Here is a 12307-nt window from a genome sequence, read left to right on the forward strand (position 1 = left end):
TGTGATTCATTTCGTTTCTATATCACACTTTATTTTAGGGTGTATTGGATGTCATTATTAAAAGTAGGGTTAAATATTAGAAGAATAACAAGTGGTGTCTAGTGGTGATGGAGAAACAGCTCAGCCTGTGTCATTGCCTAGCTGTTATCTTCGGTCCTCCCTCTCACCTACTGTTTTCATCCATTGCTTTCGGCTCTTCTTGCTGTAAAAGCCAAAGCTGGATAATAGATTAAGTTTAGAGGGATTGCAGGTCATCATGATGTTGGCATTAGCTGCCATCTTCCCTCCTCTCTTCTTCTTGTTTCTTCTTCCATATATGCTGCATCTTGTAACTGTTTTATTCATGAAATATACATCAAAACGTCAACATGGTATCAGAGCAGGAAAAATAACCTGCTTCTGCATTTCTTCCAGCTGATCGTATTCCATCTCCGACATGGCGGAAGAGAATTCTTATTCGTTTGGAGATGAAAATTCCCAGATACCTTCCTCCTCAACCGTATCTGAGGTGGATGTCAATCCAAATCAAAGATTAAGCTCGGTCTTGTTAAATGAGTTTAATTACTTACCTTGGTTGAGAGCAGTGAGTCTTGCCCTAGGTGGAAGGTCCAAGCTAGGGTTCATAAATGGAAGCATCGAAGTTCCTGATGTTTCTTCACCAACTTATGAAATCTGGCTTTGCAAGGATCAGCTAGTTATGTCATGGCTCCTAAATTCCATGGAACGTAAACTAGCTGAAATATTCAGTTATTCTGAATCATCATTCAAACTATGGGAGACAATCAAGGAGATGTATGGCAGCCAGAACAATGCTGCACGTGTGTTTCAATTGAAGAAGAACATTTCCAACATACAACAAGAAGGAAAGCCCTTTGTTCAACTTCTAGGCAGCATGAAGAGCATGTGGAATGAGCTGGAAATGTATCGGCCTCACACAACTGAGGCGTCTTTACTACTGAAAAGGGCAGAAGAAGACAAGATATTCCAACTCTTGTCAAGTCTCGATTCAGGATACGAAGACCTACAAAGCCACATACTCATGAACCCCGAACTACCTTCCTTCACCAGCGTATGTGCAACAATCCAACGTGAAGAAGTACGAAGGAAAGTCATGAACACTGGCACAAAGACCAGTGTAACTGAAGCAAGGGCTTATATAGCCAACGAAAGAAAATACAAAGTGAAGAATCCACACTTAAAGTGCCAACACTGCAACTATACTGGTCATGTTAAGGAGACATGCTGGATTTTACATCCAGAATTAAAGCCAGAGTTCATGAAGGAAAACAAGGGCTCACAAAGACTGAACCGTGCACCACATAGAGCCAACAATGCAACTACCTCAACCTCTCATAGGTCTGATGCACTCAAGAGCTTCACTGCAAATCCAGCTGCACTCATAAATGAGTTTGCAGTGTATCTTCAAAGCAAGAAAGAAAGGATTAAGAGTGACCAAACGGTCGGCTTTGAAGATGGAAATTCAATAGCTTTGCTAGACAAGTTTGCTGGATTTCTGACAGAAACACAACACATGGCCCAAGATGACATGCAAGGTATCATGACTGCTTTTAAAACTGCTCTTAATGTAAATATGATGCATGATTTGTGGATTGTTGATTCGGGTGCCACATATCATATGACCAACCATGTTTCTAAGTTTCACAAGTTTGAAAAATTTTCAAAATCGTCTCAAGTCTCAACTGCCAATGGTGAGAGTTCTAAGGTTTTAGGGAAGGGAAATATAAACTTAATATCGGACAAAATTGAGTCAGTAGCCTTATTTGTTCCTTCTTTTCCATTTCAACTTCTATCTGTGGGAAAAATCACCAATACCTTAAATTGTTTGGCCATTTTCTCTCCTCACAATGTCATTTTTCAGGATTGCCTCACCAAGAAGACGATTGGTGAAGGGTTTTACCTAGATGGCCTCTATTACATATCAAAAAGCAGTCCCAGAGGATTTCAAGCCAAGTCTAGTCCATCCCAAGATAGTCAATTGTGGCATCAACGTTTAGCTCATCCTTCCCAACCTGTTTTGTCTTCCTTGTTTCCAAACTTAGGGAATGATTTAATTTCGTGTGAAACATGTCATTTGTCTAAAGCCACCAGATTGTCTTTTACCTCATCCTTATCTAGGACTAGTAAAGTTTTCGAACTAGTTCACTCAGATGTATGGGGACCAACGTTTGAATCTTTTGATGGTTATAAGTATTATGTAACTTTTGTCGATGATTTCTCTAGAGCCACATGGTTGTACCTTTTAAAGTCTAAGAGTGAAGTGATTGAAGTTTTTAAGGATTTTCACAATCTTGTTAAGAACCATTTTTCCTCTCAAATTCAAACCTTAAGATCTGACAATGGCACCGAATATATGTCCCATATCATGTCATTATATTTGAGCAAGCATGGTATCATGCATCAAACAAGTTGTGTCGGCACACCTCAACAAAATGGTGTAGCTGAAAGGAAAAATCGTGACATTCTAGAAAAAACGAGAGCATTAATGTTACAAATGAACGTACCAAAGAGATTTTGGTCACAATGAGTCATGGCGGCTGTGTACATCATCAATAGACTTCCTAGCCGAGTCTTAGGGTTTAAATCTCCACTTGAAGTCATGAAAGGAAGAAAAATCGACCTTTCACATCTTAGAGTCTTTGGCTGTGTCTGTTTTGTTCATATACAATCACACCATCGAGATAAGTTGGACCCTAGAGCTCTCAAATGTATTTTTCTTGGTTATTCATCAACACAAAAAGGATATAAGTGTTATGATCCTCAACTAAGAAAAATAATTGTATCTAAAGATGTACGATTCCATGAAGCTAACTTTTTTTTCAGCAAATCACATGAAGCCACAAGTCAGGGGGAGTGCATCTTAGACCTAATTCCTCTACCAAGAATCTGTACTTCTACACCTCCCATTGAAGTCAATAATGAAGGTACTCATCCTGATAATTCTGTGCATGATGATGACTCGGTGCATGATGATGACAACGGCAACATAGAAAATCCTCAAGGTGTGGATGACAATTTGAACGAGGATGAGACAAACCTCCCAGTACCTCGACGCAATCCTCGGCGTGATAGAAAACCTCCCACAAGGTTTCAAGATTTTGTCACATATAAACCGAGGCATCCAATTTCAAATTGCGTGTCGTATCAAAAGGTAACTCCATCTCATGCTGCCTTTCTTAACAACATTTCAAGTCACAGTGAGCCTCAAAACTTTTATGAGGCTAATAATCAAGTTGTGTGGAAAGAAGCAATGAGAGATGAACTCAAAGCACTAGACCAACACAAAACCTGGAGCATCACCAAACTTCCACAAGGAAAAAAGGCAGTGGGCTGTAAGTGGATCTATAAGATCAAGTTTAATTCTGATGGTTCGATTGAGAGGCATAAAGCCAGGCTGGTGGCTCGAGGATTCACTCAAACATTTGAGGTGGATTACAAGGAAACATTTGCTCCTGTTGCAAAAATGAACTCAGTAAGGGTTCTATTGTCTGTTGCCGTCAATAAAGGTTGGTCTATGTATCAAATGGACGTGAAGAACGCCTTTCTACATGGTGATCTTGAAGAAGAAGTCTATATGAGATTGCCACCAAGACACCCTCAAAGCCAAGAGCCTAATTTGGTGTGTAAGTGACTGAAGCAATCACCACGTGCTTGGTATGCAAAACTAAGTACAGTTCTTCATAGCATTGGTTTCAAAAGGAGTAATGCAGATTCATCATTATTTGTTCGCACAAGAGCTGCAAGCAAATTAGTTGTGTTGATATATGTGGATGACTTAATAATTACAGGTGATAATGCTGCTGAAATCACCACACTCAAACAGTCACTTTAACAACAATTTGCGGTTAAAGATCTTGGGGTGTTGAAGTATTTTCTTGGAATCGAAATGGCATCTTCTTACAAGGGACTATTTCTTAATCAACGAAAGTACGTCATGGACCTACTTAAAGATGCCAATATGAGTGATGCCAAGCCTGCACTTACCCCTCTTGATAGCAAGCTCAAGCTTGACTTGGGAGGCACGCCACTCTCGGATATCAGCTTATATCAGAGGCTTGTCGGCAAGCTGATCTACCTAACGATCACCAGACCAGACATCTCACATTCAGTAAGTATTGCCAGTCAGTTCATGCACTCTCCCACCATCGAGCATCTGAACCTTGTCAAAAGAATCTTACGTTACTTAAAAGGGTCTGTTGGTCGTGGCATCCTCATGGCAAAGAATGACAACACTCAAATCATGGGGTACTGTGATGCTGATTGGGCAGGAAACGCAATCGATCGCAAGTCCACCACTGGTTATTGTACCTTTGTTGGTGGAAACCTGGTCACGTGGAAGAGCAAGAAACAAACTGTCATCGCAAGATCAAGTGCCGAAGCTGAATATCGTGCAATGGCCTCAACCGCGTGTGAGCTGATATGGCTAAAAGGACTTTTATGTGAGTTAGGTGTGTTCACAGCTCAACCAATGACCTTATTTTGTGACAACCAGGCTGCCATGCACATAGCATCAAACCCCGTCTTTCACGAGAGGACGAAGCATATTGAAGTCGACTGTCACTATGTCTGTGAACAAGTACAGTCGCAGGTGATTCAGACACATTATGTAAAAAACTTCGATCAGCTGGCTGATATATACACCAAACCTCTGGCTTCTCATCAGTTTCAAAGACTCCTCTCCAAGCTTGGATCCATCAACCTACTGGATCCAGCTTGAGGGGGAGTATTGGATGTCCTTATTAAAAGTAGGGTTAAATATTAGAAGAATAACAAGTGGTGTCTAGTGGTGATGGAGAAACAGCTCAGCTTGTGTCATTGCCTAGCTGTTATCTTCGGTCCTCCCTCTCACCTACTGTTTTGATCCATTGCTTTCGGCTCTTTTTGCTGTAAAAGCTAAAGCTGGATAATAGATTAAGTTTAGAGGGATTTCAGGTCATCATGATGTTGGCATTAGCTGCCATCTTCCCTCCTCTCTTCTTCTTATTTCTTCTTCCATATATGCTGCATCTTGTAACTGTTTTATTCATGAAATATACATCAAAACGTCAACAGGGTGTTAGATTGAGGATATGTATGCAATGAAATATAAAGTACTTACGAGGTTTGGCAAGTGTGCTTACGTCCTTGGGGCAACAGTAGAAATGCAAAATAACTCTCATTATTTCTCTCGTTCCCTCTAGCCTTGGTATATAACTAATTGATGTTTTTTCTCTGCAACCCATTATGTATTTCTTCCCTCTTCTCTTGCTGTGTTCTTTGGCAATTTGTAAAGGTAGGGCCATCCACTTAACCAAATAATAGATGGTCATCCATATTTACAATACTCTACCTTGGATGGTCGTTTTGATTGAATATCTCTTTAGAACTTCTCCAATTATAACTCATGAGATGACAAATGTTCAATTGACTGTCTCTTTAGAACTTCTCTAATAATAACTCATGAGATGAATGGATGGTCTAAAGGAAACAAAAATATATTTTGCTCATATGACCAATGTAGCATATTCTTAGATGCTCTTCATGATTATAACCATTGTTCTAAAAAACGACCTAGGGGGCCGCCTAGGCGGTGGTAACCCGAGGCGTTTTCTTGCAAATCGGTTGGAAAAATCGGTTGAGGTCTAGGCGGCGCCTAGGTGGGCAAGGCAGCCCTAGGTGGCTCTAGGCGGCTAGGAGGCTAGGAGGTTTTTTTTTTTTTTTTTTTTTTTTTTTTTTTGAAATTAAAAAAAAAATTCCTATCTACGTTACTATATTTCCTTATTTTCCTCCTATTTTGCATTTTGTGTGGTTTAAAATTGGGAACTTATTGTACATGTGTCATCCTACAATACTCCTCACCATGGTTCTATGACATATATGCTTAATGTGTTTTTAAATTTTGGATTTGTTGGATATTCTTTTTGCATTTTATTATTCTTTTATTATCTTATCCATAGATTTCATACAAGTTTAATTTTTTGAAAGTGTCAATATGCACTTATTTACAAGATATACAATAAATTTACCTAAATCCACCTAGGCCGCCTAGGTGCCCACCTAGACCCCGCCTAGCCGCCTAGCCGCCCGACTAGCGCCTAGCGTTTTTTAGAACCTTAATTATAACTAGCTTGTCATACGAATGTGTGTCAGGCCCGGCCCAGGCCCAGTGCTGGCAGGGCAACCGTCGGGGGCCCAAAAAAATTGGGGGCACCAAAATTATCAGGGTGATATATTTATATATGTTTTTCTTAGAGTATAAATTTATAAAATTTGGTTTAGTGACAAAGAAATTTAACTAGAACTAGTGGATTTGCTATTTAAAATGAATGAAGAGGTATTGGGTTCAAAACACCATGTGTGCTTATTTACATTCCAATTTTTACAAATTTCTTTTCATAACAGTATAAATTTATAAAATTTGGCTAAATGATCAAGAAGTTTAATTAGAAGCAATGGTTATTGTTGTTTAAAATTAACGAGAGGTCCTAAGTTTGAAATGCTATGTGCATGTTTATTTTTTTTTTCAATTTTTACAAATTTTTGTTTGGTTGTTAATTTATTTACTAGCTAGTAGCTATGTGGGTTGCTATTTTTAAATATCTGTTCCAATTCAAGTCTAATCTTCAACAAAAAATAATGTGTAGACTAAATTTTTAGACCAAATTTGCAAATAATATTACGTGTCATCAAAAGGTTTAATTTAGTGTTCATTCATTACTTGTACATATCATTAAAGACTCAAAAACATTAATATTTTTTTAGTCTTATATTGATGAGGTTAGTAAATAAGAAAAAACAATTCACGATTTATACAAAAACACTTTAGTGAGTTCTTGCCCAATAAGACATTGGCTATTAGTGAGTTCTTTGGAATATAACAAACACATGTCTATAATTTTCCGGAGCTTCATTTCATCCAATATGTATATGTTGGTATTGTGCTTCCCAAGAAATGTAATATCTGATTCAACGTATCGTGCTAAATATAGGAAGATACATACTTCACTAAGATATGGTATTTCTGGACCAAGTATCAATTCATCATATCCCTCATGAGTCATGAGGATGAATGATCTTTCTTAGTGACTAAATATTGGTTAATCATTTTAGTGTTCAACTCATGATCTTCAATCCATAGGGTTCTTTAATACCATAAGCCTTTTGATGGAACTCCAAGACTTATGAAGGATTTGTTGACCCCATATCAGGATCAAATCTCATGTCTCACGGAACAAATATTGGTCTAGTGGAGTCGATAAGATTTCGCCTATTGCCCGTAATAGGTGATGGTGGCACCGTTGTTCTGTCTGATTCAGCTTCGCTCGGAGTTGTCGAGTCTACAACCGAACTTCTAAGATACCGGCATTCTGATCAGCCTTACGCGGGCCTTAAAAAGTCATGATCCCACATATAATACATTATGGAGTGCAAAACCATTGGGAATCCCTGATCAATTGGGGCCCTGTGCAATGGCTCCTATCACTCTTAGGGATGGGTTCAAAAAACTAAAAATCGAACCGAACTGAAATCGAAAAAACCGAACCGAACCAAACCGAATTCTTTTGGTTAGGTTTTGGTTTCAATGGTCTAGAAACCAAATCAAACCGAACCGAATTAATTAAATTAATTTTTTTTATTTACTTATTTATTTATCTATTTTGGGTTTTATTTTCTAAACCCAATTTGTAAGCTTAAATGTGCCAACCCCAATGTGTTGCCAATCTTTAAGCCCAAAATATTAAAAAAAAATCTTTAAAAACTCTAAACCCTAACCTATCATTTCTCCTTCACATAAGGTTCCGGAACCAGACCTTATCCCGAAGTACCTACATCCATCTCCACAGCACTGTCTACTTCTGCCCCAACTTCCTTTTCCAAATCTACTATCATATAACATGTAACAGAATCCATAAACATTTATTTCGGGAAAATTACTTGCGTAATTTGTGATGGAAAAGAATCCAACACACACTAAATAAATCCACCCATTCATTACTTTTACTAATCAAGTTGTCAACACATGGTTACAAGCAAACAACCCTAATCTTTGAACAACATCATACAATTTAACTTTCTAAGTCATTTGTTCGATTTTTGTGTTGTGGGGTTGTTAGTTTGGACTTTGTAAGACTTGATTGATGATTTTAGTTGAACTTTAAATGTTTATTTTCATTGTCTTTGATTCTAATTGGAATGCTTATGTTATGATTGTGTTAGAGATGTTAAAATTTAAAATTTCAATTTTTTTCATTAAAAAAATAAAAAAATAAAATAAAAAATAAAAAACCAAAACCGAACTGAAAACAAATGAACCGAACCAAACTTAACCAAAATTTCGGTTCAGTTTCGGTTTTGGCAAAAAACCGAACCGATTTGAACTAAACCCAACCTTAATCACTCTCTCTTAAAGCCGCACTATTTGAAGATGCACTAGCAAAAGCAGGGAGTAAGATTCTCTCATTTCCTATTCTCATTCTTTTCCCTCCCCTCCCCTCACACTTTGCTTTTTGTCATATTGTCTTTATAAAAAATCAATATAAGATGTTGATGTGACTTAAATGTAACCATTCAAGTAGGAGGGGAGAGAATAAGAGATAGATTAGGAGGGGAGAGAATCCTCCTCCCAAAAGCAGGGGTAAATGTAAAAAGTAGTTGCCAAATTGTATTTCTCCCTCCTCGTAATGATATAGAGGAAAAAAATTAAAATATATATTATTTAATCATGATTATATTAAAATACAGATATTGAGCTTTGAAAATTCAGTTTACAAATTTAGTGTTTAAATTGTCACTTAGTACTACAGTTTAGTAATATTCCTCTTCACTTAAAAGTGAGTGGTCTTAGGTTTGAATCTCGTGAATGGCAAATTTGATTCCAAATTACACTGCATATTGTGTGGCTTAGCCAAACTCCCATTTTCCTTAATATAAAAAATATATGTCGATGCAAATTTTTGTCGTCTTCAGTCTTGACGAAAATGCACCTGCAAAACAATGAATACCTTTTATCAGAGTCCTAAGCCTCACGCGCCCACGAGGTGGGGGGTGTTAGGTCAACGGATCTCCGATACCTAAGTTAGTTTCTCTAAGAGAGTAAGTGTGTAGGACTTTTTTAAGGTTGCAAAAGCCCTGAAAATTTGGTAGAATATGAGATATTTATAGGATTAGGGCCGGCCATATAGTGTTTAATGGAAAGATATTCTCTAAATATTCCCAATATAGTTAATAGGAAATAATATCTTGAGATAATGGGGTAATTATCCCTAATTGATTTAAATTAGGATTACTTACTTAATTGGAGTCAATCTTCAATAAGGAATGTATTAAAGATAGGATTTGGGTAATTAATTCTTATCTTTAATTCCTTGCCAAGGGCAGATAAGCTGTGTGCAGTCGTATTCAGCTGCTGATACCTCCAGAGGTGTGAGCTGTGCGTTGAAGCATCTAAGAAGCCTGCCCATTTATTGAGGGCAATCTTGTCTTTCTTGAATAAAAGTCCACGTGTCACCTCTAGAATATTTGGGATTATTTTAGGCTCCATAAATGCCCCCACACCTACTGTGCTGCACGCAGGAAAATGATAGTAGGTGTAGGAATCCCAAGCTGCTTAGGCTTGTAGAATTGCTTCCCAATTTGAACTTGATCTTCTTTATTGATTTAGAGATAGACTTCTTCAAGGAAAGTTTAAAATAATTGCCCCTACACCTATTTAATTATGCCTTAAGCAGGGGATTAAATAAATTTGGAGAACAATCATTATCCCAACAAGGAAGAGAAGCTAGAGGAAATTTTTACTCCCCCTCCCCTAGCGTTCTTCTTTTCTTGCCCTTGCAAAGAGTCGTCTCTCGTTGTAGTTATTCTTCTCCGTACCGCACCAAGGTAAGAAAAATTTGAATTTTCTTCTTCTTGAATTTTTGGGAGCCTTAGGGCTTGAAAAATTGGCTCGGCAGGGGCCCAGGTGGTGAGTGGTGCGCAGCAAGGAGGCCACAGTGCAGCAGATGGTGTGGCATGGTCGGCAAGCGCGCGGGGGCACTGGGTTGGCCGAGTCGTGAGGCTCTAGCCCTTTTAAATGTGCTTGGCGAGGGCCAAGTTAGGTGAAGCAAGCTCGAGCCTGCAGTAGCAGGCGAGATGAAGCAAAAGAGACTGGCCGAGAGGCCTTAAGGCCTACTTGGAGTGCGCTAGGCGCAGAGGATGGAAGATGGGTGGAGGCATGGGCCTCCCCTTCACTGAGCAATACGGCTTGGGCCGCGTCCATGCTACTCCTTGCATATATATATATATATATATATATATATATATATATGCATATATCCTTCTTCTTCTTCTTTTTTTATTTTTTTTAATTTCTTTTTAATTTTTAATTTTTTTTGCAAGCTGCCTTCCAAATATTTTTCCTCATACTTTTTGCAAAGACTTTGAGATGTCTTCCTCCGACCGCAAAAGTGACAAATATCCTCCACCTTTGTATCGTCAAGGCGGTTCTTCCAGCAAGGTGGGTTACTTGAAGGCTGCACATGTCAAGATCAATTCCAAAGAGTTGTTTCGGGATTTCCTTAAGGTGTACAAGCATGTGATTCCGTCAGGGGTTCGCGTTAAGCGGGTGAAAGATGATAGCGGGCATGAACTATACGGCGAGGGTGCCACTACTAGGAATAGGGCCATCAAATTCCATCCATATTACTTCGTGTTGGGATTCACTTTTCCCATGCTGCGTATTTTCCATGAGGTGATTTGCTCTATGAAATGTGCGCCTGCTCAATGCTCCCAAAATGCAGTTCGTGCGATGGTGAGGTTCTCAAACTTGAGCAAGTTCTTTGATCTTGGCTTCACCATTAATGAGTTCTGGTACTTCTTTGAGATCGGCTACAAGGAAGGTGTGGGACAGTTGAGGTCTCACCATAAGTTGTTCGATGCTTCTAGCAAAGGTGATCATAAGTGGGCGAGAGACACCTTGGAGGTGAGTGGAGAGTGGGAGTGTGACTCTTCTCCTGAGTTGCGTGTCCCAACTACCTATATCAATGGTAAGTAAACTACTTCATTCTTGTCCTTCTTGAATTTTTTGTTGAGCTGTTCCATGACTTCAATTTATTGATCGATTTTCCTACTTTGTGTAGATTCAGAGTTTGGCTCAACTCCAAAGACTTCGGCAAATATAAAGAAAGTACACATTGCCTTGTGCATTCCTGCTGAGTACCGTGAGTGGCGCTGGCTACTCAGCCCTCTTTGTCGAGAAAATGGTGGCCTGCTTCCGAATAAAGAGATAAAGCAGATAAAGAACAAAATGCTGGCTTGCTCAATCGCTGCTATAAAACCTGCTGCCAATAAGGGTGGAAAAAAAGATCTTCGTCACCTGCCTGTGAGCCTTCAGCCCAGAAGAAGCCAATGACCTTCTTCTGCTGCTTGTGGGAGCTCGTCTGCTTCCGAGAAGCTTATCATTGATCTAACTTCCCCCAAGGGGGCGAAGATGACCGTTAAGCCTGAGCCTATGAAACCTGCTGCTCCGAAGGTGACCACATCTATTACTGAGAGACTTGCTCAGCGGAAGAGTTCGGTGGTGTCTCTGGTGTCTTGGTTTGTATTGAGGCATCCATCGGGAACTAAGTCTAGCTCTGCTTCTGAGAGGCTTGCCGCTATGAAGAGTGGGAAGGTGGATTTTGCTGCTAAAGTGGTGTTTGGGCCTCTTTCTCCTTCTTCCATGGCTGACTCGTCTGCTGAGAAAGGGAAATCTGCTTGCACCAGGCAATTGTGAGAAATCCATTGAGTCTGAGGTTGGAGAGTTTCCTGAAGTTTGTGCGCTGCTGAAGGCTGACCTACTTAAAGATGTCGATGCATGCACCAAGTTTGTTGACAATGTTGGGAAAGTTATCGTCCATTCAGACTCTTTTTCGAAACGTCCTGCCTACTCGAGGAAGTTCTCCATGATTACTACAATGCATAAGACTTTGATCCTGGTAGTTGAGTCTATGTTCGTTGATCAGGATGTTGTCAAGTGTGCTAAGGAGGCCGAAATGGCGTTGATGGCTCAGCTTCGCTTGGTTGTTGAAAAGATTGAGAATGTCGAATCTAAACTTGCCATTTTAAAGGGGTCTGATGTCTCTGGCCTTACTTCTTTGCAGATGGAGATCGCTCATCAAGAGGTCACCCATTTGAATGTTAGGTTTAGTGCGACTCAAGCAATGTTGGAAGCTGCAGTTAATCTGCTTGATTTCTTGTTTGAGGTTGCCTTTGGTGGAGCAGCTGAAGGTCAGGCAGTCTAGGTAGGGGCAGCTGAGGATGAGCTAATAGAAGCTTTAACTGCTGGGAATGGCAA

The sequence above is a fragment of the Pyrus communis genome, chromosome 6 (assembly GCF_041283825.1).
Source record: "Pyrus communis isolate YQ-2024b chromosome 6, ASM4128382v1, whole genome shotgun sequence".
Classification (NCBI taxonomy): Eukaryota; Viridiplantae; Streptophyta; class Magnoliopsida; order Rosales; family Rosaceae; genus Pyrus; species Pyrus communis.